The sequence below is a fragment of the Marmota flaviventris genome, chromosome 2, assembly GCF_047511675.1.
Source record: "Marmota flaviventris isolate mMarFla1 chromosome 2, mMarFla1.hap1, whole genome shotgun sequence".
NCBI lineage: Eukaryota > Metazoa > Chordata > Mammalia > Rodentia > Sciuridae > Marmota > Marmota flaviventris.
The window spans coordinates 24,126,519-24,154,213 of record NC_092499.1 but is presented as its reverse complement, the minus strand read 5'-3'; the positions used below and the strand labels follow the sequence as shown (position 1 = coordinate 24,154,213).

The window sequence follows — 27,695 nt, the reverse complement described above, 5'->3', positions numbered from 1 at the left end:
TAGCAATAAAAATGATAAAATTCAAGTCCATCCCATGTCCTCATCAGGATATTCAATATTTTCCTTATCTTGTGTCATTTTATCCTCACAATAGTGCAGAGTAGTGATAGAACCAAGATTTAAAGAAATTAACCATTTTCCTAAGATTTAATTCAGCTGAGAAGTTGCAAAATCTGAATCAATTGTCCATGCCTTTGTTTCCAAAGTTACAGATTTCCTTCTAAGCTATATAGTTTTTCTAGCACTAACACTGTCCTCTTATAATAAGCTGGCACTAAACAGGACATTTTGTAAAAAGTATCTTAATATACAAACAACCCTGAGGATTAGATAATATTACCATCATTTTTCAAGTAAGAAAACCGGGAAGTATAATATTAAAAGGATTTTGTCAGGACCAAATACTAGAAAATGGCTGTGTTTTGATTTAGAGTGAAATCTATCTGAATCTAGAGTCCATTTACTTAAACACTTCACACACCTGTCTTTCCATGTCATCAATATCTCACTTATGACGCTTAGGTCCAGGTTGCAGGAGAGCTTGCTAAATAAGGACAGGTTAAGAGAAAGGATTTAAACCATGCTTTTTTTTTTTTTTTTCTTTAAATCTGGATAATTTCTTGCTCCCAGTCAAGATAAAATCTTACAATTTCTCCTTATCCCTGTCAAATACGTATTTCCCTATGAGCTATTTCTTGATTAGTTGCAACACAGTATGATCTCACCCTCTGATAGACCCCCATGATTCTTAGTAAGGGTTCCAGGTACTTTTGCACATGTTTCCTGGATTCTCTCTATGTACCTTCCATAGGTGAACTCACTCCCTGAGAAGCAGAGCTGTACCTCCTACATTGTTGCTGTCAATGAAATACCCAGCTACTTTCTATCAGCTACAGAGCAGGTGCTCAATAGATATTTCTCAAAGCCACTGACATTTCAGGAAGTATGAGAAACACCTTATTCCTGTGCTTTTACTCCTACATTCAAGAATTTGAGAGGATTTGGTTGGTAAGCCACAAAGGAATTTTTCAAGTGGGACCTATACTGAGGCTATCTTTTGGGACAGGAGAAAACAAGAGCAGCACAAGATGATGGGTGACAGAACTGTGCTGTTTCCTGCCTGCTGGTTTCCTCCAGTCCCCATAGAGAGACAGAAGCAAAAGTCTTTCCTCACTTCTTGGGATAGACCAACTGTGCATATTTTTAACATCTATTAGTTGCATTTTGACTGCCACAGCTTTAAGAATTCATCTGAGAAAAATTGGTCCACTGCAGGATGGTATTTGCCCCAGGAAACCCTGCCATTTTCCCATCTCAGCACCTGTACTCTGTCTAGTTTCATTTTTTGATGTACTAGAAAATATGCTTCACACACAAAATAAAACCAAGTCAAAAAAAAAAAAAAAAGAGAGAGAGAGAGAGAGATCTTAGGCCCCGCCACCAATGCTCTCCTGACAAAAGTACATTTATTCCAACAGGACATGAGTCCTTCTACAAAAAGAAAAAGAAAAAGAAAAAAATTTTTTTTCTTTTTTTCTGCAGAAACAACCGTGACTGGGGAGAGATTCAAGGTAAAACATGTTCTACTCCAGTCTAGGGAACACAAAGGATTTAGCCCTAGCATCCCTGCTGGCTAGCTCACGGTTGCATATTGTATTCTGTTCTCTAACCTGTGTGTCTATCACTGAATAATAGCAAAAGACAGGTTATATATGGAAAATGCCCCATATGTACACTAGGGCTGACATGGCCCAAAGAAAAATAATCTCCTTAAAATTCATTATTTCTTTTGATGAATGCAGTCTTTTTTTTTTTTTGCTTTTTGGTACCATGGTACTTTGGGGGAAACGTGTTGGAAAGTAGGCCAGTTTCTGCAAAGCAAGGAATTGAAAACTCATATATAAAGTTGACTTGATCTGCCCACTTTATGCATTATGACTTGGAGATTCAAAGCAATCAAAACTAAAGAGTATGTCCATGGTCATTCTACCAAAGCACTATATCCTCTCTGGATCAGCCCTGATCCATTTGCTTAACAGCCACATTCTTTCCTCTTCCTTTGACTGTGTCTATATATCTCAAAGCTATACTTAGGAGAACTGGTTCACACTAAACCAAAAAGAGGAAATCACTGATCCACTTAAGAAGAAAGACAACATCACTGTTGAGTCAGAAGTCCTTCTGTGCTTTTTGATCAGACTTTGGTGGAGGGAGCATTAGGCTACTGCTCTTGCCTGAATCCGCCAATGTGGAAGACAAGAGAAACTGATTTAAGTCTAAATAACCATCTAGAAATCAAGAGTGGGTATAGGACTCACCAAATGTATGAGTTTCCCAGGTCTGTCATAACAAAGTATCACCAACTAGGAGGCTTAGATAGAACAACAGAAATTTATTGGTCTCCAGTTCTAGATGCCACAAGTCCCAAATCAAGACAGGACTATGTTTTCTCTGAAGGTTCCAAATATAACCAATCCTTCCTTGCCTCTTCATGGCTCCTGGTGTTTGCTAGAAGCTGTTCCTTGTCTTGCAACTACATCACTTTGATCTTTTTTCTAACATCATGTGGCATTGTCCATGTGTCTCTATCTTCACATAGTGTTTCCTTCTTATAGGAAAACCTCTCATTTTGGATAAAGATGTATTCTAATGATCTCATCTGAAGTTAATTGTTACCAACAAAAATTTCATTTTCAAATAAGCTCACTTTTGTAGGGAATTTGAATATATATTTTGGGGAGACACAAGTCAACCCATAACACTTTGTAACTGTACCTCATTGTAACCACATTGTAACTGTACCTCTTCAGAGGTGTAGGAGAAAATGAAGTTTACTGACGATACCCTAAGTCATGGCAGAGGTCCTCAGTACCTCCAGGACAAAGAATCCTAGAACTGGCAGCAAACATGCAATAGCAAGAAAGTAAGACCAAGATGTAGCTGTCCTTCCAGGTTTGCTTAGAATCTGACTTCAGACCCAAATTATGAAAGTTATTTTTTCTGTAATTGTACTGCTCTAAGGGACTGATGAGGAATATAGAAAATCTGTTATACACACCCATGCCTCTACACTAGTTTTTCATTCTCATACCTGTGTCAAATGTCTTCTCTTATATTATCAGTGCATGTGTTCCCTGCCTCTCCTTTCCAGTTAGTGTCTTCTATCATGTTATAAGTATGGAAATCAGAAAATCATGCTCATTAGACTCAGCAAACCAAACTCCATTCTACTCCATTCTCTTTTCTGTCTATGTCTATGAAGCAGTCTTTAAGGAGAGTAAATCAGAACCCAACTTTAAGAAATTTAGGTTCAAGATCTAGTTCTTTTCGGAGGTATTATATGGTCTCCTTTAAGCCTCTTGAATTTTTTGAGATAAAGCCAAAAAACAAAACGAAATGAAACAACCACAAACCACAAACCATTTCACAAATGAGAAAATTGACCCTTAGGGATATCTAGCTAGAAAAGAGATCAGAATTTCAAAATCCAGGTCTGTCCAGTTCTCATACTCTTGTTCTTTCTGCTTTATGACAATCGTTTCAAATATTAGAAATGATTAAATATAGAAATAGATATTTGTAATATATGAGTATATAATTATTTTCAATCATGTACCTTTCTCGGTCTAAAACCACACGCATACATTTATTTTTTTACACAGTCATCTCCATGGCCACCTTCCTCTAGGTTTCATCAAGGGACCACATATTGATGACTCTTAAAATCACTGTTACTCAAGGTGAGTGGGAAAAGGACAAGATGGTAGAGTTCAGGTTGGGGAACAGACTCTGAGGACTGAACAGCAGGCAGCGTTGCTATTGGCAGAGTGATGGAGAAGGCTCTGTGGCTTGTCCACGCCATCGTGGCAAAAAATAGCATGGAAACAGCTGGTGAGCTGTCAGGATGATCTTAAGGAGGAAATGTGAACTTTCTCTGCTTGTACATTAATGGAGAGTTATTTGGACAGAACTGAATTGCCAGGGGAGGAACAAGCAAGGTGGTAACTCACCCTTCCCTGGCCCTTCTTTCATCTCTCTGTAATATGGTTCTGTCATATACATGGGGCTCCTTCATATATATAGATATACATTTACCCCTCTTTGCAAACTTCCCCACCTCTCTACGTGACCCATACCCAGAGATATGTGTGCACACAACCAGAGAGGTAACAGAAGAAATGATTTTGCAGCATTTACAGATATTTCATCAAGACAAAATTTAAAGAGACATTGACTAGACTAGCAATTATGATTTTTTAAAAATTTTTGGTAAGAGATCTCTGTGACCTATGTGGTTGACTAATAAATGACTTTGGGCTTTTTCTGTGGAGTTGTTTAAATATATAACTCCATTTTTTTAAAAGCTGTCATTAAGACTCTGTCATGATTAATGAATTGAGTGAACAGATGAAGGAGAGAAATGTATACAAAGAAAGGTCACAGAGGAATTTTAGTCTTGACCGGTATATGAACTTATTTCTGCTATAAGAGAAGAAACAAATTCAGGACCAACTTCTTGCCTCAAATGACAAAGTGGCTTTGTGCTAAAAACTGTTTGGGTAACATGAAGTAGCTGAGCTCATGAATATATATATTTTTTAAACAATTGGCTAAGGAAAACACGTTTGCATTCAGAGAATCAGGTGTTCTTTTGGGTTTGACCTTGAATAGAGGCTGCTACCTTTTGGCTTCCATCTCAGATAATAAATCCCTCCTTCTTCCCCTCTCTCTCAAGGAAAAACAAATCAATCAGGGGCTTTGGAGATTTCCCTAGGAATAGTTTCAGTATATACTGCAATTGGACATTTAGAGTGGCACAGTTATTCATATAGGAATATTGTTGAGGTTATTCATTTTGTTCTCCCTGCAGTGTAATTTTTTTGAGTAAAAAGCAAATAGCCATAATTCATCCAATACATGGAGAATTTGCATAAGCTAGGAAGTCCAAATTAATTTTATAAAGTAGTGAATTGGAGGCTGGGGATGTGCCTCAGTGGTAGAATACTTATCTTGCACATTCAAGAACCTCGGTTCAAACTCCAGCACCAAAAAAAAAAAAAAAAAAAAAAAAGTAAAAAATAAATGTGTCTCATTGTGGGTTAGAATTTTTTCCTTTTAATGATGTCATAAAAGTATTCTACAAATTGGTAGGGAGTATTGCTTGTATGTGTTTTTAAGTAAATAAAAATGCTTGTGTAGCTATTTTCAGTACTTCGGTGACATTTAATTTTGACTTTTTCTTTTAGATTCAGGCAAAGAAACACATATATAAATTGAGAGTAAATGATTTTTCCCAAACTGGAAATGAATAGTTTCCATTTCTAATGTCCACACTAACTTGACCCCTACAAAGGAATGCTTATTGAACCCTGATAAAATGCAAACTATGTATTTCTCATCATCTTAATTCTACAGCTAATTTTGCATAAGTTTTAAATGTTTGATCTTTGTTTTTCTGTTGATTAACAAACCAACAGATCTGTAAAATCATTAATGCAGTAAACTAAACATCTCCATACTTTTAAGCTTTCAAAAACAAAACAAGTTTTTTAACCTTGCTGGGAAATTAAATTTCCTGAAAAAGTCCCACAAAATTCCATCTTGGCTTCAGTTCAAATATGGGAAGCTTTCAACACTTTTATTCTACTTGATAGAGTTCATCCATTCTCAACAGAGGCAGAGTACAAATTGCATTACTCTGACGTAGAGGAAAGAGGAATGATTCTTATCACTAATTTACCAGTGGCAAAGAGACCAATGGTTTCTAATGGAAGGGACACTTACATGCTCATGACATTTCTAGACTACCCTTGGCTTTCAGGTAAGAGAAGTGGTTCGATTAGTGGTGAAGGGGAGCTGAGCAATAAGTTTCCTTCTACATTATCAGTGACTGTAAAGAATGAATTATAATTTTTTAAGTTCAAAGACTTACATTACAAGACAAAGTAGGGAAGTCATTTACCACTTTTTTCTTTCATATACATGGAATAAAAAAAAAAAGTATATGTTTGGCCATGTCTTTTCATTTGGGCCACAGTTTGGGAATCTTAGTAAATCAGAGTTTTTGAGTCTTTTGTTTCCTAAAACTGATTGTACCCTAGAAGTGAATGAACTAATCAATCATTTTTTCTAATAAAGCTGCATAATAAATGGCACTGAATTTCAATGGCTTGCCATAGAAAATATTTATTCCCTTATTTACAAGCCTGCAGCTTGACCAAAGTTTGGCTTAACTCAGCTGGGCACAGAAATATAGCTCTGTTTTGGGCCTTAGGTCAGCGGGGATTGGCTTGAGGCTGGGATTAGGTGCAGACATTCTCCAAGCATATTTATTCTGGTGCTCAGTCTGAAGATTCAGTAGCTATCCCAGGCTTATTCCTTTCCTGGTGCATCCCTGACACAAAAAATGCAAGGCAAATAATGGAAGCATGTCTAAAGTCTCTGCTTATATCACATTCATTATCATCCCAGGAGCCAAACAGGTCACATTTGTAAGCCATCATGATGACATGGGAAAATTTTTGTCTTCACATTGGGAAAACATTGAAAAGTTATGATATCCAGAAGAAAAAGAATTGGAACAATAACCCAATTTACCATTGAGCAACTCCAGTGACCTTCGGGGTTAAACATGATGAAAAAAATGTAAGAAGTCAACCTCCTTCCCCATGTAGGAACCCCTTCCTCAGCAGGCCTGACAGATACTGCTTGAGTTTGTACAGTTGTTCTCCCCTGATTTTGCAAGGCAGTGTCCTTCATTGTAGGAACATTCCAAACCAGAAAGTTCTTATTTTTATTCAAAATCTGTCTTACAGGTTTTTTTTCCCTCTTCTAGGAAGTCCATAGTAAGGACCAAAGGTTAATAAGCATTCTTTCCTTCATGGGACAGTTCTTGATGACAGCTATCAGAATTCTCCCAGAAACACATTGCTTTTCTAGTTTCTATAATCATTCCTCAGATGACATGAAAGTAATTCTAGAAATTTCACCATTCTCATCGTACCACTATGGACACATTAAAGCCTATTGAAGATTTTATTAAAGCCGGATATTTATTAGAGAACAGGATGCTCTGAACCTTGCCTGACTTCCACAGAGCAGAGGGACCATTCCTATCTCCAAGAGCAACATGTTTCTATTAATCCATCAAGAGTTTTACATAAACTTTTTTGGTGGACCTTCTTGCCTTTGAGTAGATTCTGATGAGCTCCTGGTCATGTAATACCTCTAGTTTTTCTTCCTAAATTCTGCTTTGACCAAGTCATCCCAGTCATACACTTATGAAATTCTTTCTTTCACCTAAATTAATCTACATGCATCTTAATTAACTTTCAGTGAGTTTTCTGTTTTCTCAGTCTCACTTTGGCAGTTGCATTCTAACGTTCTATTTCCCTGTCTACATATATTAACACATGACTTATTTCTTTACTAAGTCAGTGATGCAAATATTGAGGGGGTAATTGTTAAGTCCTGTGACCAACCATGCAAAACTTGTCTGTTTATTGCACCATCCATAAATCCTCCCGACATGTGAGCATCCCCTATATTTCTCCACTGTGGTCACAGAGATATCACTAAAGACATATCTGATTTGGGGGTGATGTTTACACTCGGTCTACACCATTATCTTCATCTTACTGTTTGGTAAATATATTCTCAAGAAGATGAGATCAGTTTGGTGTGATTACTCAGTTGTCCTAGCTCATTTTATCTCCTCTTAGTTTTTAAGCTCAGAGGTCACAAAGTCAAATGCCCATAAAGGCCAGGTAGCTGATAAATGTTTAGATTAGCAGTTGGGTATCAGTTACTTTGTGACAGAAACAAGTATCCTTTGAGGTGAAGACTCTGCTGGCAGAGCAAAATTCTTATGTTAGCTCACTTCATCTGCCATTATATGATCTTTCTTGCATACACAGTTTATTGATCTGTTATTCATGGGGGTTCGTATTGTTCTTTACATTGAATATGAAGCCTGTATTAGTACCCCCCTATTTCATATTTAATAGGGATCATGAAGGCCCCAATTAGTCTCAACTCAACAGTTCTCTCTTACAATGTCTCTGAGAAATGATCTCAAAGTTTCTTTTTCATATATATCAAATTGTGGGGCTCTGACCACATCATAGTGTAACTGCTACTATTCTTCCTTTTTGTCTGTCTCAGAGGAAAATTTTACTTGTGCCCTTTCCACATTTGACTCTGTCTGGGCCCTTGGCCTCCTGCCCTCCTTGCCTCTTTTGGGATCCCACGCCATCTGTTACTCCATCTCTCTTTTATCTGTTAAATTTCCCCTCCTTTGCCTTTTCCCCATCTGCTGAGAACATGTTCAAATATGTAAAGAAAAAAATACATTTTGTTATTTAACTCGGTGGTTTTCATATACCAGCTGAAAAAAAATTATTAATATCATATTCTAAGCCCAGCGTAGTTTGGCTTCAGCCTATCTTTTTGTACAGCAAAATTCATTTTTCTCTAGTCTGTATATGATGACATTCTGTTCAAACTCACTCACCATCAGATTTCATGTTCCTTTCAGTCATTGCTGTAGGCATAGTAGGCCACTGCTTAGGATGCTATTTCCTCAGCCTTATTTTCACTGCCTCCATTTGTTGAAATATGCAATGTCCTTTCTGAACCAGCCTGTGACTCACTTATTTCATGAAGCCATCCAGTTTCCCCTATATCCATCCTCAATGAAATCCTATTGAATTTTGTTTCTCTCTAAATATAATATATTTACTATTTTTTTCCTATTTTTTTGGTCTATGTATCATCTCATCTACTCCATTGTAAATTTGCTGAGAACCTACACTCTGTCCTAGCTTTATATCTTTACAATCTAGCACCATCCTTTGCACCTAATATGTCCAACTAGTGTTTACTGATTAATATAATAATTAATTCTGGGATTCACTGATAAGGATCACTAAGTGTTTATCCAAATCTCACCCTACTCCCTGTGTTTTGGGACAGTAACCTTTGAGAGTAATAAAAAACACATTCTCTTCAACAAAAAAAACCCATAAGCTTTATTTTTCATCTGGTGTGTTATGGATATAGGACTGGATTTCTTACATAAATATTACATGTGTTATTCTCCCCCCCCAAAAAAAAAATCCTGTTTGGCAAGCATTTTATTTGCTTAAATAAAGAAATAGAGGATAAAAAAGTGGAATAAAGAATTACTTATTGCAGACTTGGAAAGCCAGATCTGTACTTGGAAGCCTAGGAGAAGGTTTTTGGATGCATATAATGGGAAGTGCAGAGAAGTGGATAAATAGATGCCTAGGTCTATTTTTGACTCTGCCTTTGATTCACTATGTGACTTAGGGAAGTTTATCTTAGTCTTTTCTATTTGTGAAACTAAGACTCATATAAAACTGTGCAAAACATGTGTCCCTTTACTTACCTCCCTCTAAGAGATTAATGAGATGATTTCCAAGGAGCACTTTGATTTTCTCTGATAAAAGAAATGGATAAGTATGAAATGAAGCATTTCCTGCTTCTATTGAAAGTTTTAAAGAGGTTGAAAACAGCCTTTTAAAAATTATCAAAGTCAAAGCTAGAGGAAAAAGTAGCCATGCACATTCAAAATCAAGTCAACAGTTATTACAGAGCACCTAATGAACTTCTGATATGTGTATTGTGCATTGCAATTTACCAGGCACTTTTACATATATTATCTCAGTTGGCCTTCATAATTACTCCATGAAGTACATGCACTAGGTAGTTTTATTACCATTTTTTAAAATTGGAAAATTAATGCTCAGAGAGGCTAAATGACTTTTTCATTGCTACTTAACTCGCATATGAAATAGTTCAGGATTAAACCCAGGTTTCATGTCCAAGTTCAGGTTTCTTGTGTTTATAGTATTTTGTTGATGTTTTAGCAGGCGTATTTGACCATCTCCTCTTTATCCATCCACATTCTGCCCATTTTCAGAATTAACCTTTAATCCCACTTTCATTACAAAACTTCCCATATTTCTGTAACCCAGACTCAGCTCTTCTTTCATATTTTTATTGTCCTTGTATATATTGCTCCCTGTAGGCTTTCATACTAAGGGGGGTTTCCTGTATTCTGATTTTTTCCTTAAAATAGGCCCTTGTAATTGAGCCCATTTATGACTTTTAATGATAGTTGCTATCCCCCACCTCATTCCTTGGAGTGAGCATTGAAGGAGAATTTGAAAAGTAAAATTAGTTATGTTTATTTTGGTATCGGCATCTAGCACAATGTCTTACACAGAGTAAGTACTCAGTGTATACCAGCTGAGTGAATGACTAGACTGATCAACACTTCTGGATGGGGCAGAAGGTTTGGGCTGTTTGCTGAGAATACTGAGAATAAAAGTTGGCACCTGATAGTGGTGACCTGGCATGTGAGGCTGAAGAGTTTGAAAGTTGCCCAACAACAGAATTATGGCACCAAGAAATAACTTCTGTGGATTTTCTATGTCTAGCGCAGATTTCACTTTAGAACTTAGCAAACTCTTGGCTTTCTTTCTTTTTTTTTCCCATGTCTTTTCAACTCTGTTGGGGCCTCCTCCCACTAGTGCCACTTTACTGGAGATTCAAGATATGTAAGACAGGTAGTAAAACCCAAGTGAATCAAAGAAGGCTGTTAAGAACACTGATTGCTATGATGTCTCAGTTTGTTAACTAAATTGCAGGTTGTACTGCTTGGTCAGAGACAGCTGACAGGCAACTCTGCCTGAACGAGTCGCATCTCCAAAATGACATGTACACTTCAGTTTCATTAGAGGCAGTTGGTATCATTATTGCCTGGGCCATCACAGTAAATATGGTGATTATATGCATCCCTTGGGATTTGGGGTTGACAGCATTGTTGGCTGTGCTAAGGAGTCTTGTCTGGTGCAGTGACATAAATGATAGCAAAGCAGATTTCTAGACCCTTCAGGAATGAAGTGGAAGTTCATGATGTAAAGAAAGTTCCACAGGCCTGCTAAAGTCTTCCCAATCAGGGCTGGACTGTCCTTTGCCTATAAGTCATATTTAATATTCCTCTCTCTACTATTTTGTCTTGCATCCTTGTGTTCAAAATGCTAAGACATAAGATGCATGTTGCTAAGACTTTTTCAGCAGCAACAGTAGGAGTTACTTAACTATTTAGTCAGAGCCATCTACTGGGCCTCCTGTGACTTAAAGTGAGCATTTCAGTATTCCCTAAAGTGGACCCAGCTTCAAGGAACAAATCCTCTTTAAATGCCGGGTTGAGTTGACTCTCCAGGTCCTCTTCTGAGTCAATCTGTGTTAGTAGGATTATCTGAAGAGGATTATTTGGGTTTCTGGTATATTAGAGAAGTCATGGTTTCCCCCACCTATAGGACAACTGATGTTTCCTGAAAGCAAACTATTGAAGTGGCACTGCCTGCAACTCTTCTCTAATTTCTTAGCTAGTTGGTGGGGAGATAGGCTGTGGAGGTCACATGCCTGGGGAGAAACCATTCTTCCTTGAGTCCTGTTCCTAGGGTAATGCTCTCTGAGCCAAGGCACTCAAGCCTGTTTTCACTTTGCAGGAAGCAATGGGTAAGGGAAAAAAGATGGGAGTAGGAAGACTTGTCTGTGGCCAGGTCCACAGCTTGTCCCAGACCCATTCTCCATCCAGCTCCGTAAGCAATAAAGTTTGCTAGGTCTTTAGTCCGCGTCTATTTCTAAATTGGCTTGAAATTCAGAATGGAGAGGGCTGTGATTTATTGGCCCACTTAAACCTCAGTGTGGTAGAGCAGCAATTTTATTTTTCTAGCTCTTATATTGCAATGAACATTTTTTATTTACTTGACAGTCTCTTATATAACTAAAATAATTTTTTTCAATATCAGTTTCAACCCCAAATTAAATGGTTGTTCTAGAGCAGTGGCCTTCATTAAATTTTCTTTGATGGTTATAGCCACACAGATATATGAACTCTTAGGACTAAAAGTGTGTTTGCATATAATTTATGTATACCTTTCTGTGCTGAGTGGTCTGCTGTCACACAGCTTTCAATTAGTGTGTTTTGTTATCATTACTTTTACTGGCACCTATTAATCCTATTGTTTATTGGCTAAGTGTACATTTTCTATAGCAAGGTCTCGGAGTCAAAGTGAAGACAGCTACCACACTTCGATGTTCAGAGGGAAGTTTATTTAAATGTAGTCCTTCTTATGAGTCTCCCTAATGGTGATAGATTTTGTTGTTTAGCCTCAGTCCATGAAAGGCGCTTTAAAACCTTGAACCGAGCCATCTCTCTGAAATAGCGATTGGATCATTACATCATGGCAGGCACTTTAGATGTGTGTGTGTGTGTGTGTGTGTGTGTGTGTGTGTGTGTGTGTGTGATTTTATGATCCAACTCTTCAACAGGAAAAGGACCTAAAATTTCTTGAACATTTTCTGTTATGTGCTGGGTGCCTGCACAGATTGTCTTATCCTCATAACAAAGTTTCCTAGTAGATACTATTTTCCCTATATTGTAGATAAGAAACTTCTGGTTCAGAGAGTCTGTAATATGTTCAAGGTCACATGAGAACTGAAGGAGTTATATTTCCAAGCCAGCCTGTCTTACTCAAAAGCCTGTGGTTGGGCTGGGATATAGCTTAGTTGGTAGAGTGCTTGCCTTGCATACACAGGCCCTGGGTTCAATCCCCAGCCCCACCAAAGAAAAAAATAAAAAAACAAAGGCTATGATTATTACAGTATATTAGGCGTTAAAAATTCAGGAAACTATGCAAGCAGATGATATACATTACTAAAGTGAAATTGAGCATGAAAAAAATGTGCTTTTCCTCATTTTTTAGTCCCATTTTTTATTGTGGTTCAGAGAGGTTGCTCCTCATATTGTGACAAACATATTTCCATTTCCCCACTATTAAAAAAAGAGAGAGAATAGAGAAAACTCAATTAATGGCAACTAACACTCGGCTTGTGCATCTCATTAGCAATAGGCTGTGGTAGGGGCTCCGGTGAACAGAACTAGTGTTTTTCTGTCCTGATCAGCTCTGGATGATTTGTCCTACAAAATTGTTAGTCTCATGTTGCTAAATATTACCATTTTTCAAAAGAACCTGAAACATCTAACTATTCATAAGAGACCCTCTGCTTTTTAAATATTAAAAACTATTTAGCATAAAATTATATATATATATATATATATATATATATATATATATATATATATAATTTCTCCCCCTTATAAAAGAAAATAAAGTACAGCATGTCTGATGATGTCTATAGACTGTGAATTTGTAAGTTCTATGTTATACAGTGCTTGTAATAAGCATGTACTTGGAAGAAAAATTAACAAATAAAAATCAAACCAAATATAATTTTTTACTATTTATGCAAGAATTGTGCCCTCCAGATTGGGTTCCATTTGTGTCTTTTGCCTCTTTGTGGAAGACTCATGGCTCCTTGTCCTTCATCTGCTCTTCATAGCTAAGATCTCTGAGCCGTGGTGGATGCCCTGAGCACTTGTTTTGGAGCATTCTCTGGGTGGACCTGGTGGTCTGGTGAGCAGAGGTGGCATGGCTCCAACAGTCATTTTCTGGCAAGGGAGCCAGAAATGCAAACTGCTGTCTACTAGGCGAGGTGTCAGTGCTCCTAGCTAGCCTTCTGAGATGCATGCTGCTAGGTATATGGCGCAAAGTTTCTTGGAGTCAATACAAAGTAGAGTGGCAAGCAATGCGTCTATGTCTGAGGTTTGGAGAGGTGTATTTCTGCATTCTTTCAGATGAGGCTAGACAGGCTTAGTCACACTCAATTTAACTCCTTATCTGTATCCTTGCTACTTCCTTTCCTCTCTTTTGAGTTTCTTCTGACCATCACACCTGCCTCAATGAACTCACAGATACTCCCTGTCATTGATGTGACTAATTAGCTACAGTGAGATGGCTGCTAACTGCTCAAACACAGGTCCTCTGGCACCATTTGGGTGGTGTCTTTTCCGGTGGCCTCTGAGCCCCTGGCCAGGGTCAGGGGTAAGTGGATCCTAAACCATTGCCTTCATGAATCGCTGAAGCTCTCCTTTCCCTGAAAGAGAGATGCCTACAGCATAAAGAAAGGGACATGGCAAATATGCTTGGAAATAAAGAATTCTGTTTATGTTTATTTTGAGTCTGCAGTCTCTAAATTACATAAATGCAATTATTCCATCTTCAAGGAAACATTTTCAGGGGGTGTTGGGAAGGCTTTTGGAGCAAGAGGGAAAATATTCTCTAGGATTTAGTAGGTTCATAAACCTTTAAAAATTCTTTCTTTGCTTTTGTATCTATTGAGCCCAGAGAGTCTACCTTAACATTCAAATATTTCTGTCTTGGCAAAATTAGTGGGGTTTTAGAAAGCAGACCAGCTGGTTGATATTGTAAGAATTTTCTATGCCAAATAGTTTCTATTTTCCCCTTCCATCAGTTGAATTTAATTTTTCATTCCAATAGTTTTAACCTTCTCCCATTTCTCTTTACCTCCTTAACTGCAGCTACCTAAATACTTCCGGTTGTTTGGTTAGCTTGGTCTGCTGGAACAGAATACCATAAATGGGATGGCTTAAACAGCGTTTATTTCTAATTGGAAAATGATCACCTTCTTGCTGTATCTTTATATTGTGAAGAGAGAGCATGTCTCTAATGTCCCTTCTTATATGACACTAATCTCATTCATGCAGGCTCCACCCTCATGACCTAATTACCTCTGAAGACCCCCACGTCCAAATACTGTCACATTTGGAATTATGGCTTCAACATATGAATGGGGGGGGGGACAAAACCATTCAGTTCAGAGCATTCATATAACCATACTTTTTTTTTATTTATCCTTTTGCCTGATTCTTCCCAAATAAAGTAGAACTTTCTGACCTGAAATATACATAATGAATGCTTCTAGTCACTTGGGCAATTTATCAAGGTCTGACTGTGGTTATTAGTTTGCTAATTTCACATGGGAATGTCCTTTATGTTTTATATCTTACTTTAGAAAACTACGTGCTTATTTCACACTTTTATTTTGTGTCCATCTATTTTGTAATAGTATTTTTTTCAGTGACTCACCCAACAAGCTCAGTGATCTTTCCTTATCTTACAGGTGAGGAAACTGTGCCTAGAGTATTTGTGATATGCCCCAGAACCTGCACTAAGTGAATAACTAGAAATTTATATCAAGTTTTTCAGTTTCTAAGATATTACCTTTGCAACACACCAAAGTATAGTTTACACCTGAAGGACTAAGCAATACTTGATGAATTTATCTAGCTTGTGATGTTCCTACCACAGTGCCATATACAGAGTATGAATCAGTGGTCCCTATGAATTGACTCTCACTTATGCAACATTAACTTAGAGAAATAAAAATATCTGGGAGTGTATAAAACACAACTATTAAAAGACTCTCAGTTTAACAAGTCCAGTGCAAATTAATTGGTGCTGCAGTGTAACCCACATACAGTGTCTCTAAAAGACTGTGATGGAGGGATGGCCTTCCCAAGGGTACAGATTGAGCTCTACACTGACCAGCCATCACTGTGCTGAAAGATAAAGGAGTAAGCAGGACAATGAAAATGACTTTTTCAAGAGCTTGATATCTTGTGTATTTCAAAGGTTAAAGTCATGTTTAATGAGAATCAAATGATTCAATGAACTGGTAATGGAGTGTATCAATATATACTTCTAGGACTTCAGTTTGAATTTAGTCCAAACAAAGAAAAAGGGTAGGTTGAGGGCGTTGTAATAAACTCCAAGCTTCTTGTTTCCAGTTGCACAGGGCAAGTTCTCCTCAGGCAGCATAGGCCTGCTGGCAATTATCTCAAAGACTGATCCATAGACTATGTGAAATAATAACTCTGGTCTTCTGAGAAGTGGTCATAGTCCATACTTTAAAAAGCACGCTCCTAAAACAAAATCATAGCAAAATCAAATCATGGATAGAGATGTTTTACTCTGTATTGGAGTGTGGCTTGCAAAGAAATGCAAATGTGCCCTTGCCATTGTGTCATGTGACAGCTGAACATCTAGTAATACCATATGGAAGAAGATCTAAAAAATTAAAATGCATTTTTCCCTCATAATTCTCATGGCACTGCTGGGGGAAGGAATGATTTCATCAAAAAACTGCATTGAAATGAACCAACACAAACTAGTGATTTCATTGTTCAATGGACACTGGAGGGATTATGGAATAACTGGAGGACAGATCTGATTAATCTAAGATGACTCTGGGAGATCATGCATACAGAATTGTTTCCATCTCTATACACCTGTATACATGGGCTAAGGCAAGATGGACTCTCTGCAGAGAAAAATCTTCTTTCAAGATAAAGAAAAGTACTTCACTCTGCTTTGGAGTAGGCCAGACCTAGGAAATCTGTCCTGTCTTTGTTTTGTTCCTGGATCAATTCTATAGTGATCAGTTTCATTCTGCAGAGCTTATGCTGCCTCTAGATCATCCTAATGTTTGGTTCACTCTGGAATCCAGAGTTTCTTCTAAGTCTGCTCTATGATAGATTCATATTCCTGACAGGCTTTCAGTTGCATAGAAAGGAAAGCACAGGCTTCCAGTAACTGTCCTGGAGCTGTCAAGGGCTAGACTGGAGCTGGACAATGGATGCCTTTTGATGGACAGAGAATGATCTAGGTTCTCTGAGCCTTCATCACTTTACCTAAATGAAAAGGAGTGAGTCAGAGGATTCAGTCTTTGGATATAGGAAGTTCTAAGGTCTTCTGCAAACATACACACACATGCTTACATGGGCACACGTACATATGAAATTCCATTTGAGTAGCAGTATTTTCTTTAAAGATTTGAATGAGATCATTAAGCATCTTTATATTAAGGAATAAATTCGTAGTGTACCCTTAAAGAAAAGAGAATGTATCCTCTAGATGCTGTAATAGAAGTGTTTCTTTGTCTCCTGTATGGATTCATTATAGATTCCATGGATAATTATGTATCAAATGCTGGGGCTAGCTAGCTCCCTGAGGGCTCACAATGTATACCGTATTATAGGTGTCCCAGGAACATTCTCTCCATTTGGCTAAAACAGAATGGGTAGGCAGACTGAATTCAAGTAAATTAAAATTAGAAAATGTGTTCTCTGATTATTCTATCAAAAGAACACATAGCTGTGAAATAATTCTCAGTGCTGGCATAGTGGACTTTTTTCAAAAGGTATGAGTCAGCTCCCCGTGACATGTTTTCAAGTGTTTGGTTTGGGTCACCTTTGCTAATCCCATCATGGCTGGGGGAAAGCACTTTCCTTTTTGTACTTCTGCTCCAGTGTCCAAATCACTCTCCCCTGCAGAGACTTTGATGCTGTCATGGAGGTCAGCAGGCTTGCCTCCTCCCAACCTACTGTAGCCATTTAAATTTCACTTTTTTCTCTCTGTTGCTTTTATTGCCGTGGTTGGCAGTAAGTCAGAACCAACCTTTTGAATTAGAGATGCTGATCCAATTCAAGAGAGAATGTTATAGTGGTGATAGTTGACAAAGAGGAGGACCATAAAATATCACCGGGTGGAAATACCTTACTGCCACACTATCTCCAGGACAAAAACACACACGCACCAGGGTGTAGACAGACACTGCTGATATATTAGAGTCTTCTAGCCATTTTGTTTATAATAACTAGGAGAGGAAAAATGAGTCCCTATTTCAGTGTGTTTGATAACACAGTAGATTCCCCTTGCAGGTAAAACAAGAGACTCAGTTAATCATCATTTATCACCAAAGGGATTCAACTGTCTTGCAGATGCATTGGTGCCCCAGAAACTAACACATTCATTGGGTTGCAATGCTATTTCTTCTCTCATTTCATCTAATATAATAAACGGAAACCCTAACATTGGAGTGATGAGTGCTGACTTGGAGAGTCCCAAGCTCTAAGATGTACATGATTTACTCTCATAGAACAAGATAAGTTTTCAGAAAGAAATGTCATATCATTATAATTTTAATAACTTACAACTTCGCTCCATCTCCTCCATTACCAGACTATTACTAGCTACCATCATCTTTTGCCAGAAGCCTCTAATTTGTTTCTCTGCGTCCACAGCTGACCGCCTTCATACAGTGTTATGATGAGTTGATTTTTAGTATCTGGACCACCCTCAGTGTGTTCCAAGATGGACTGGTTCATGCTCAAATGGATGAGTTTTTATATATCTTGTCTTCTCTTATTAGAAGTGAGACACATTTGCCACATGAGAGTTATCAGGCAGATTCACTATGTACTGATCACCAATTTGCCTGATTCCAGTGAGACAACACCCTTTCAGCAAGTCACATGAAGAGGTTTGTTTATCGCCTACAGATAATGAACATGTGATCATGAAAACCTAGGCTTCATCGTGAGCCAGTCTCCTATCGCATAGGAATGCTGCTTGGTGGGATGGAATCCCATCCATCTGTGTGCACCTTCTTGCCCTGCAATTGAGGGACCCTAGAAAGCACTGCACCCTGTGTTTTCTATGCTAAGGGAAACCTAACACAATGGACAGAAGTGGTTGCAGGACATCGATTCGGGGGCGGGGGTGGGGGACTGAAATAGCCCTGGCTGTTCTAGCCAGTCCCTCTCAACCTCAGGATGCTCATCCCCAGTATATTCTTCATTTTTTCTTGAGAACTACACATGAGAAAAGGGGCCACGTGTGCCAATCCAAGGCCACAGTAATAGTGGAAGAACAGGTGTGGTATAGTCTCTTCCCACCCCTCGCATTCCTATTTGAGTTATTCTGAACACTTGAACATTAACTATTGGTCAAAAATTTAATCATGTCTAGCCTTAAATTATTCAAGGTTCTACAACAGGGATCAGCAAGCTTTTTCAGAGAGTCACAGAGTAACTGTAGATTGGTAGTAACTTAGACTGGTAGGCCACATGATCTCTATTGCAACTACTTAACTCTTATAGTACAAAAGCAACTGAAGGCAATATGTCAATGAGTGAATGCAGCAATATTACAACAATACTTTATTTACCAAAACAGGAAATGATTAGATTTGTCTAATAGTTTGCTTTCTGCTCCAGGACAATTTGCCTCTCCAATTATATATATATATATATATTCCTTCCTCAAACATCTCATAGAATCTGCTACAATCTACACTGTATTTTCTTATGACCCCTAATAGAGATTCTCTCAATTCTGAAATGTGTATAGTAAATTTTGGTTTCAGTAGAAAGTGGTATAGAGCTTAGAGAGGGAATTCATTTATGGAAGTGGCTGAGAATGCTGTACTTATCAAACCAAGGGTTCCTGGTTGATGTTTATTATCCACAAGGGTCCATTCACCCTGAGGCCATAATGTTAGCACAGTCTGTCACTTGGAAGTTAGGTAAATAGTAAAGCCTGTGGAGAATCACTAAAGGTTTCTTTGTAACCACAGAATAGGTCTTCAGGGTTTACTGGCTGTTTGCTGGTCTCTTTCCCAGAGCAACTACTGCTCATCCTTGGCCTGGAATATCTGCTTCTACAAGAGGGGATTTCTCCTATGCAGACCACTCAGAACTATTGATTATGCATCCTTGTGGAAAATGACTAAAATTTCCTAGTTTCAAGTAAAGGGTCTAGGAAGAGTCGGAACTAGGACTATAAGCAAAAGTTATGATGCTAAGGGAAATGTCCTAGCAGACTTTCGTAGATACTAGTAGCCGTGAGTTAGTAGGGAAGATGGTTACCAAGACCACACAGAGAAAAAAAGTATAAGACATGTAAAATATTAGACCTGCTCCTCTCTAACTGTGCATACTTGCATGACAAAACTTATACTTACAAAACAGACATTTGATCAGAGCAAAGAGGGGAGAGCCAGAGAGAGTTTCAGCATCTGCCTGTGGCTCACCTTGTGCTCCAGAGCTAGACCAGAATTGTAGAACCAAATATGTCAAAATTCACATGTGTGCACACTGGTGTGCATGCATGTATTGTGGGTGTCGTTGCATTTTGTGGACCTACACATATACTACAAAGAAGTGTTTCCTTGGATAATGCATTAGACCATACGTGTACATCTAGATAGAACAGTTTCTGTCTTGCAACACAAGCTTTATGAGTGTTTGTTGAGTGAACAAAGTTTTGTACTCTTTAGTGCAATTAGTGGCACTATTGATATTATGAGTCAGATAATTTGCTGTTGTGTATTGTTGGTTATTTAACAGCATTCCAGGCCTGAATTTACTAGGGGCAAGTAGTATCTGACTGCATTTCTCTGAACCAAAAATACTTCCAGAGACTGACAAATGTCCCTGGGGCAGAATAGCCCCCACTTGAAACTGGAGCCCTAATGGGACCACAACAGAATGGAAGGAAGCAGGTCCCAAATTTTCACAAGCATGTGAATTACCTTGAGGGCTTATGCAAATACAGGTTACTGGGCCCCAGCCCAGAGTTCCTGATCAGAGGGTCTGATATTAGATCTAAGAAGCTGCATTACTAGCACATCCCCAGGTTGTGCTAATGCTTCTGGTCCCAGAACCTTACTTTGTAGGCATGGGGGTAAAATGTGAGATGTAAAATGGAAGAACGTCAGATGATTTGAAATGTGTTTCCTATTTTGTTACTGTGAGCACAAGGTGAGAGGCCTCTAATAAGGCCATTGGGTGGTCCCTCATGGATGTGGTAGAGATGAGGGGGTGCAGAAGCAAGGCATTTAGGGGATTTGTTAGTCTGTGCTGCATTTCAGTGAGTACTGCCCTCCCAGCTGTCACCTGAATTCTGCCAGGAGACAGCTCCAGGTCTTGGCACAACACAGAGGCTCCTACAGAAATGAGCTTTAATTTTTGCCTTTTCGTCAAACTTAACTACCAAATCAGCCAGTGTGACACCGAGGTCTGTGGATGAGAAGTGGATGTTGAGTGATTTGAAGGACATGATGACTCAGGGTGCCAGTTTGTGACTGGTGACAATTAGAGCTGCAGCTTTGACTTGCATCTTAGTCACTCCTATCAGCTGCCCTGTCCTTCCTTGATTTCCTCCTCTTCAGGTCAGTGTTCCTGCTGTCCTGAGCTGTCATCCCTACTTGCTCTCTCCCCTGTTTTAAATTTGCTTAGTGTTAGAGATGGAGCTGTCTCAAGCTATTTATCAGTCTTATCTCTCTTGGCCCTCTGTTAGTATTTCAGACTGTGGATCTAATCCGCTTTAATTGATTGACCTCGTGCATCCAGGCATCAGCGAAACACTAGGTGAAGTGCATCTGCAGCCAAGGGGAGAGGTGACTGTAACTTTGCAGGGTGGGTGCAGAGGTCATCGAGGCCTGCACAGATTTAGGAAAACAAAATTAATTTCTAAGCCATTTAACATGAGGTTTCTAGGGACAATCTGTACAGATTCTGGAGTGGATGATCTTGAATGGGAGCAAGTCATTCCAAATAGAATGGTATCTGAGGGAATGTGTAAGTGCCTCTGACTCATCCCTCAGCAGTAATGGTGTTTCACACTGGCCATTCCCCCCAGCCTCACCACTTCTGCCCTCACAGTTAATATCATCATTACATGCCTCTTTGTAGAGCACTCCATAATTTGCTCTTTTCATTGATTTCTCTTAGTAAGTATCATTTATTCATTTCCCATTTAATAAGTATCATTTCATCTGCATGTTATGATCATTGTTGTCTTTGCACTGTTTTTCATACTTCTATACAGACAGCTTGGGACTCAGATAATTAAGGAATCTGCTCAAGACCACATGGACCAAAAGATGTGGAGCCTCACCTGGGCCCAGGTCTTTTGATTCTAAATCCCCAAATCTTTAGAGCCCAGAATGGATGCTTTCTTCTTCCATGATGTTCCCTTCACAGCTACACTTAAACTTCTCAAGGGAAAGGGATCAGGCCATTGTTAGGAGGTGATGATGGAAGTTCAGTCCAAGCCATTTCTAAGCTTCATAGCTGGGATATTAACAACTATGTGGATCCTGAAGTGTGTCTCTGTCTTAGACTTATGTAGGGAGAGACCTGGTTTCTTTCATTTCTTTGATCCTTTAGTAGTGCATGAAGCTCACACACAAGGTGTGCACTCATTACTTTTTCACTAATAATTGTCCTGAATATAGAATAAGGAGATTGTAGCACTGAGAGAATAAACTAATGATCTGTACTGAAAGACAGTTAATAGGCTCAAAAAGAACCCAAGCTGTGCTCTACAAGTTATGGAGTATTTTATCTCAGAGGACTTCAATAAAATCCTCCCCAAATCAAAACTGTCTGATGAATCAAGTAAGTTATATCTCATTGCTTTGCATTCTGCAGATTGCATTTGCAAAGTATAATGAGACAATATACTTTGCCTAAGATTTATTGCAAAAAGTCTGAACGTATCACCAATTATTCATTTTATCCTATACTATTCAAATCTTGTTTACACTCTTGAGGTAAAAACTCTCATAATTTCTTTTTCATCCTCAACCACACATTCAAATTCATTATCCATTTATTCACTTGTCATTAATTTAACAAACATTAATTGAGCACCTGTTAGGACTGCTATATTTCAAAGATCCACAATTAGGTTGGTTAGACAGGACGGGCAGGTTAGGAAGACATAAGGTATATATAATGATGTATATACCTTGTTATAGAAATGTAGTCATGTGCTGCATGACATTTCACTCAACAATGGATTGCCTATACGAGGTCCTATAAGATTATATCACCAAGTGTCATCTAGCTGTATGAGATAATGTAAATACACTATGCTGAATGCAGACGGAGTAAATCACCTAAGAACATACTCCTGTTAAGCGGCACGTAACTGTAACTCAACTACGTGTAATAAGTGTGACAGAAACGTAACTCAGTGGAAAATCCATAAGCTGTAGAGTCAGACAGACTCAGATGCTTATCTTAAGCCTCTTAGTGTACAAATTCCCTAGGGGTAATTGTGAGAAATTGAATAAAATTCTATTCAAAAATATTCACTGAGCATCCAAATAGTCCAAGGTATGCCATAGTTGCAAACAGCCTTCACATTCAATGGCATAAAGCAATCTAACTTTGTGTCCTAGTGATCTTCCATGTCAAGTGCAAGTTGGTTTCTTGCTGTCCTTACACAGTGGCCCAGACTGTCAGCCCCGACCAGGAATTTGCTGGGCACAGGGGTTCACAGCAATGAGAAGTCTTGGGAAGGTCTCGTAGTAACAATTAAATGCTTTGCTGAAAATATGACAATCTGTCAGTCAACACTGGTCTGTTGGCCTTATCTTTCATAGGGAACCCAAGAGGTCGCTCTCACCATGACCCCATAATGGGCAGAACTAGACAAATGTGCAGATAGTACCACTGGTTACTTGGTGTAGAATGAACCAGACTTTGAAATGGGTATGGAAGTCCTTGAAGAGCCCAGGCCCCAGGAGGCAACATTTACATGTTGTTTTCCTTGTATTATTGTCAAGCACTGAACTAACAAATTCTGTAGGAAGCCGAGCAATGATGATATGGAGAAGTGCTTCCACTGCACAGCTCCCTGGCATACATTTGAAATCTCCGTTCTGTTCCTGTCACCTGCAATTTTCTGAAATAGCAGATGGTGCCTTCTGCCTTCCCTGGGGGCACTCTGGAATAAATGAAGAGGTAGACTTGAGGGAGTTCTTTATGCCTGGGGATTTATCTTGCCACTGTACATTTCTGTTCCTGAAGTCTGACCCTGGTGTTGGTGGTATCTCTTGGGTCACCTCTGCAGCAATAACAGTAATATGGCTGGTGGAGGATCAGAAAGGATCAGCTGGAGCTGTAATGATGTAAGGAGGCAGGTTGGCTCATCAGTAGGACTTGCTGGCTATCCAAAGACAAGCTGTTTTCTATCCCTTTCCCTTTCTTTCCTGAATGTACTTGAGGATCCTTAGGTAATGTCTTCTGATTTACCACTTGTCTTTGTTTTTAATATCAAGGAAGAAGATAGATTGAAGTGATTGCCTTGGTAGCAACTTCAGTGGTGATGGGTGTGGAGTTATTAAAATTTATAGTCAAGCTGTTTCTGCAGCTCCACTTTGCTTATCTTAGAAAGGCTTATAAAAGGCACCAAGGACTGTGGAAAGAGAAGAGCCAGCAAATTGTAGTTGACAGGGAATCATCACCACACAGAGCCTTTTGATGGTCTGTTTGCTAAAACTGACATTTATTTTCACAATATATTTTGTTGACCGTGTCAGCCAAACCAACCAGACCTCAGTTCATGCCAATACTTTAATTAACTAATGAGAGGAAAGAAGATGGACATTTCTTGAGTTCCAGAAGCATACACAGCCACGTGGCAGGTGCTTCACACACATGGACTCTTCTGTAAACCTCACAACAAGTTTTTCTTTTTTTTATTAGTATTTATTTTTTAGTTGCAGTTGGACACAACAGCTTTATTTTGTTTATTTATTTTTATGTGGTGCTGAGAATCGAACCCAGAGCTTCGCACATGTGAGGTGAGCACTGTAACACTGAGCCACAACCCAAGCCCTCACAACAAGCTTTTAAGGGAGCAGTTTCCTTCTTCTTCCTTGATGTATCCTTTTATAGGAGAGAAATTAGAAGTTAAATAACCTGCCTCGGACCATATAATTTTTTTTTCAAATCTTCATACAGACCATAGAATGTTAAGAGACAGAGGTATTATCAGTCACATGCTAAGCTAAAAAATCTGTTTATCCTATTGAACTGATCAACTTCTTCAGTAATCACAGATCATTACTGATGGTCAAATGAGCCCCTTCTCCTGAGCTCATCCATTTCTAATATTTTCATAATGTTTTGTTACTTGTAAAGTACTATCATATTCATCATCTTATTTTATCTTTGAAAAAGCCCTCTGAATACAGAAAGCTGGTATTTCATCCCTATCCTGTATTATCAAGAATTGGGTTCAGAATAGTTGAGTAACTTGCCCAAAGTCATTAAGAGCTGACACCAAATCCTGGGATAAAAACAAGGAGAGAAATGAATTACAGTGGATGGGGTAGAGAGAGAAGATGGGAGGGGAGGGAGGGGGGATAGTAGAGGATAGGAAAGGTAGCAGAATACAACAGTTACTAATAGGGCATTATGTAAAAATGTGGATGTGTAACCGATGTGATTCTGCAATCTGTATTTGGGGTAAAATTGGGAGTTCATAACCAACTTGAATCTAATGTATGAAATATGATATGTCAAGAGCTTTATAATGTTTTGAACAACCAATAAAAAAATTAAATTAAAAAAAATGCTTTTTATCCCTCCCATCATCTCTTCTGTGGCTGCAATGAGCCCCACAGTTTATTTTTATGGCAGCTGAACTCAAGGGATTCAGGCCTGGGCAACTATATGGGTATTTGCCACAAGGCTTCCATGACTTATAATGAACTGAAACAAAATAGTTAGCCACAAATTATAATGCACTGTGGTCCCATGACAAATGACAAGGAGGTAGTGGGAATGAAATCTTATTACTACAAATAAAGAGACCACATCTGAGGTCTAGTCCAGCCACATTTACCACTGCAGGAAGCAAAATGAAACATCTGGGTGAGGGTCTACCATGAATTTGGCCGTGTGCTAACAGGATTAAGAAGATCTCTCCGAAACAGTATTGCAATGGCAAATGTGTGGTGCCTTAGATAAGGACGAAATATTTATTCTGGCAGAGATTAAATCTTTTCTTTTCCTGGATCTATTATGGATCTTGCAGAAAATCTGCCGAAGAATATATCTTGTTGATCAGCCAACTCACTGAGCCAAAACTGTGCTTTGCCGCTGCTGTTGCTGAAAAGCTGCAGAATGCTAGTTTAAAGGTCTCCTTTCTCCCCCTAAAACTGTTCTCCATCCGTGATTAATTAGTGACTCAGAGGTAAATTGAATCACCAGCCGTCCCTTTCATGCATCCAGGATTTATGTGGTGGTTTCTCGTTGAAGAGCAGGGGTGCAATAAACACCCCATGTTTGTGGGTGGGCAGAGGAGGAATGGTGTCTGTAGTCGTGGTTTCTTGCCTCCTCCAGTCCTTTTATTCTGCTAAGCAGGTTATGACTCAAGCCATCATAGCCTTGCTTATTTAGGAATGAGGGTATGAACACATACACACACACACACCCTCAGAAATAAATGACAGTTCTCTAAGAGAAAATAGAAAAGTCACGTTGTCATTTCTAAATTCCTTGAGGATGGAGGAGAAAATATAAATTGGATCATAATGTTACTGATTATAGGCACAGAAGGTCCAAAAAAGAACCCATAGTCAGGTTCATGTTTCCATTCATCATTTTGTTTTAATGTGAGGTACTTTGTTTAGTATGGAGATGTAGAGATGAAACAAAATAAGACAGAACCAGTGATCCCAACAGAGATTTAAGAAGTCCTAAGTATGCTTGGTTACCATTTGAGTAGGCATTTGGATCACTTTTTCCAGGGAATAGCAGGTGGGAATTGTTGGTATCACCTGATGCTGTGTGCCATGCTGTGAGGACACAAAGGACACAATGATGTCCATTCTGTATCTTTGCATCCCTGAATGAGGATGGCATTTTTGTTGACTGGTCTGTATTGCTGTCTTCTAAGATCAAGACTTTGGGTACTTGTTCATTCTTTCAATTGAATACATGATGTATTTGCATACTAAAGGACAAATGGCAAGTTGAAGACAACTATGTTTTGGGAAAACAAGTGAAATCTATCAAACTATGTGGAAATCAATGCCCATCTCACAAGAAGTCTTAATTTATTGACTTTCAGTATAGTAGGTGCTTAATAAATATTGATTTATGTATTGAAAGAGTGAATTACTAAATCTAGAATTCAGTGATATCTTTCCTAGAACTTAGTTAATACGGATTCTATATTTCTTTAACCATATTCACTTGCTTCTTTTTCAATCTCTTCTTCTACTTCTTGAACAAATAGAGAATAAAAAAAGCTAGTGAACAAATACTGTGACCCATTCTTGTAGAACATCAGAATTGCAGCTGAATTTTATTATTTTTGCATGTCTAATGTATTGCCAATAATTCAGAAAACTAGAGAAATATAGGAGGATTCTTTTCTTCTCTCTTGCCCCATCCTTCCTCTACTTTACTGTGCTGCAGTGGCACCCTAAGAAGTTGAAAAAAGCTGAATGTACAGGATCCCCGAGGTCACTTTCATTTTGTTACATTGTGAAATACTAATTCCAATTCTTAGTCTTAACCAATTACTAGAGGAAAAGTTTTAATAGCATTATTATTTGTGGTTTAGTGTTTTCTGGCATTTTCCAGGAAATAACCTCATCACCACTACTATCACCATCTCCATAATCATTTTCATTGTCACAATGTCACTCTTCTCACATTCATTGAAATTTGCCCTCTCACAAGTTTTTTTGCAACCACTGACATATTCTTCTGTTGTGTAACATAATCTATAACACTGACTATTACATCTGTCTTTGGATTAACTTGAGGAATAGGGCTACCAGTGTAGGAAGAATGGCAGCAATTTCATTCTGAAAACCCTGGCTCAGTTTCACTATCCTTTTCTGAAAATACCATTTTAAATGTGGTTTGGATCTGTAGAAAGTATCACTGGGATTTGGTCTATAATGCCAATTGCTCTGCCATTGGCTCTGAACCATTCTATAACTCTACCCTTGGCCTCAAGTGCCTCAAAACGTGCAGGCAGGCTCATATTTCCTTTTTAATCCAAATTGGAATGGTGAAATGATTTAGGACCCAGTGTTGTATTAGCCTCTTTTAGAAAAACAGACCTAATCCATCTTGCAGA

General features: G+C 38.5%; 1 protein-coding gene across 8 annotated transcripts in view; it reads left to right on the top strand.

Moving 5' to 3' along the window:
• Nrxn3 (neurexin 3) overlaps positions 1-27,695 on the top strand; it is a 1,482,316-nt gene that overhangs the window by 1,272,539 nt on the left and 182,082 nt on the right. The gene's annotated exons all lie outside the window — the stretch shown is intronic.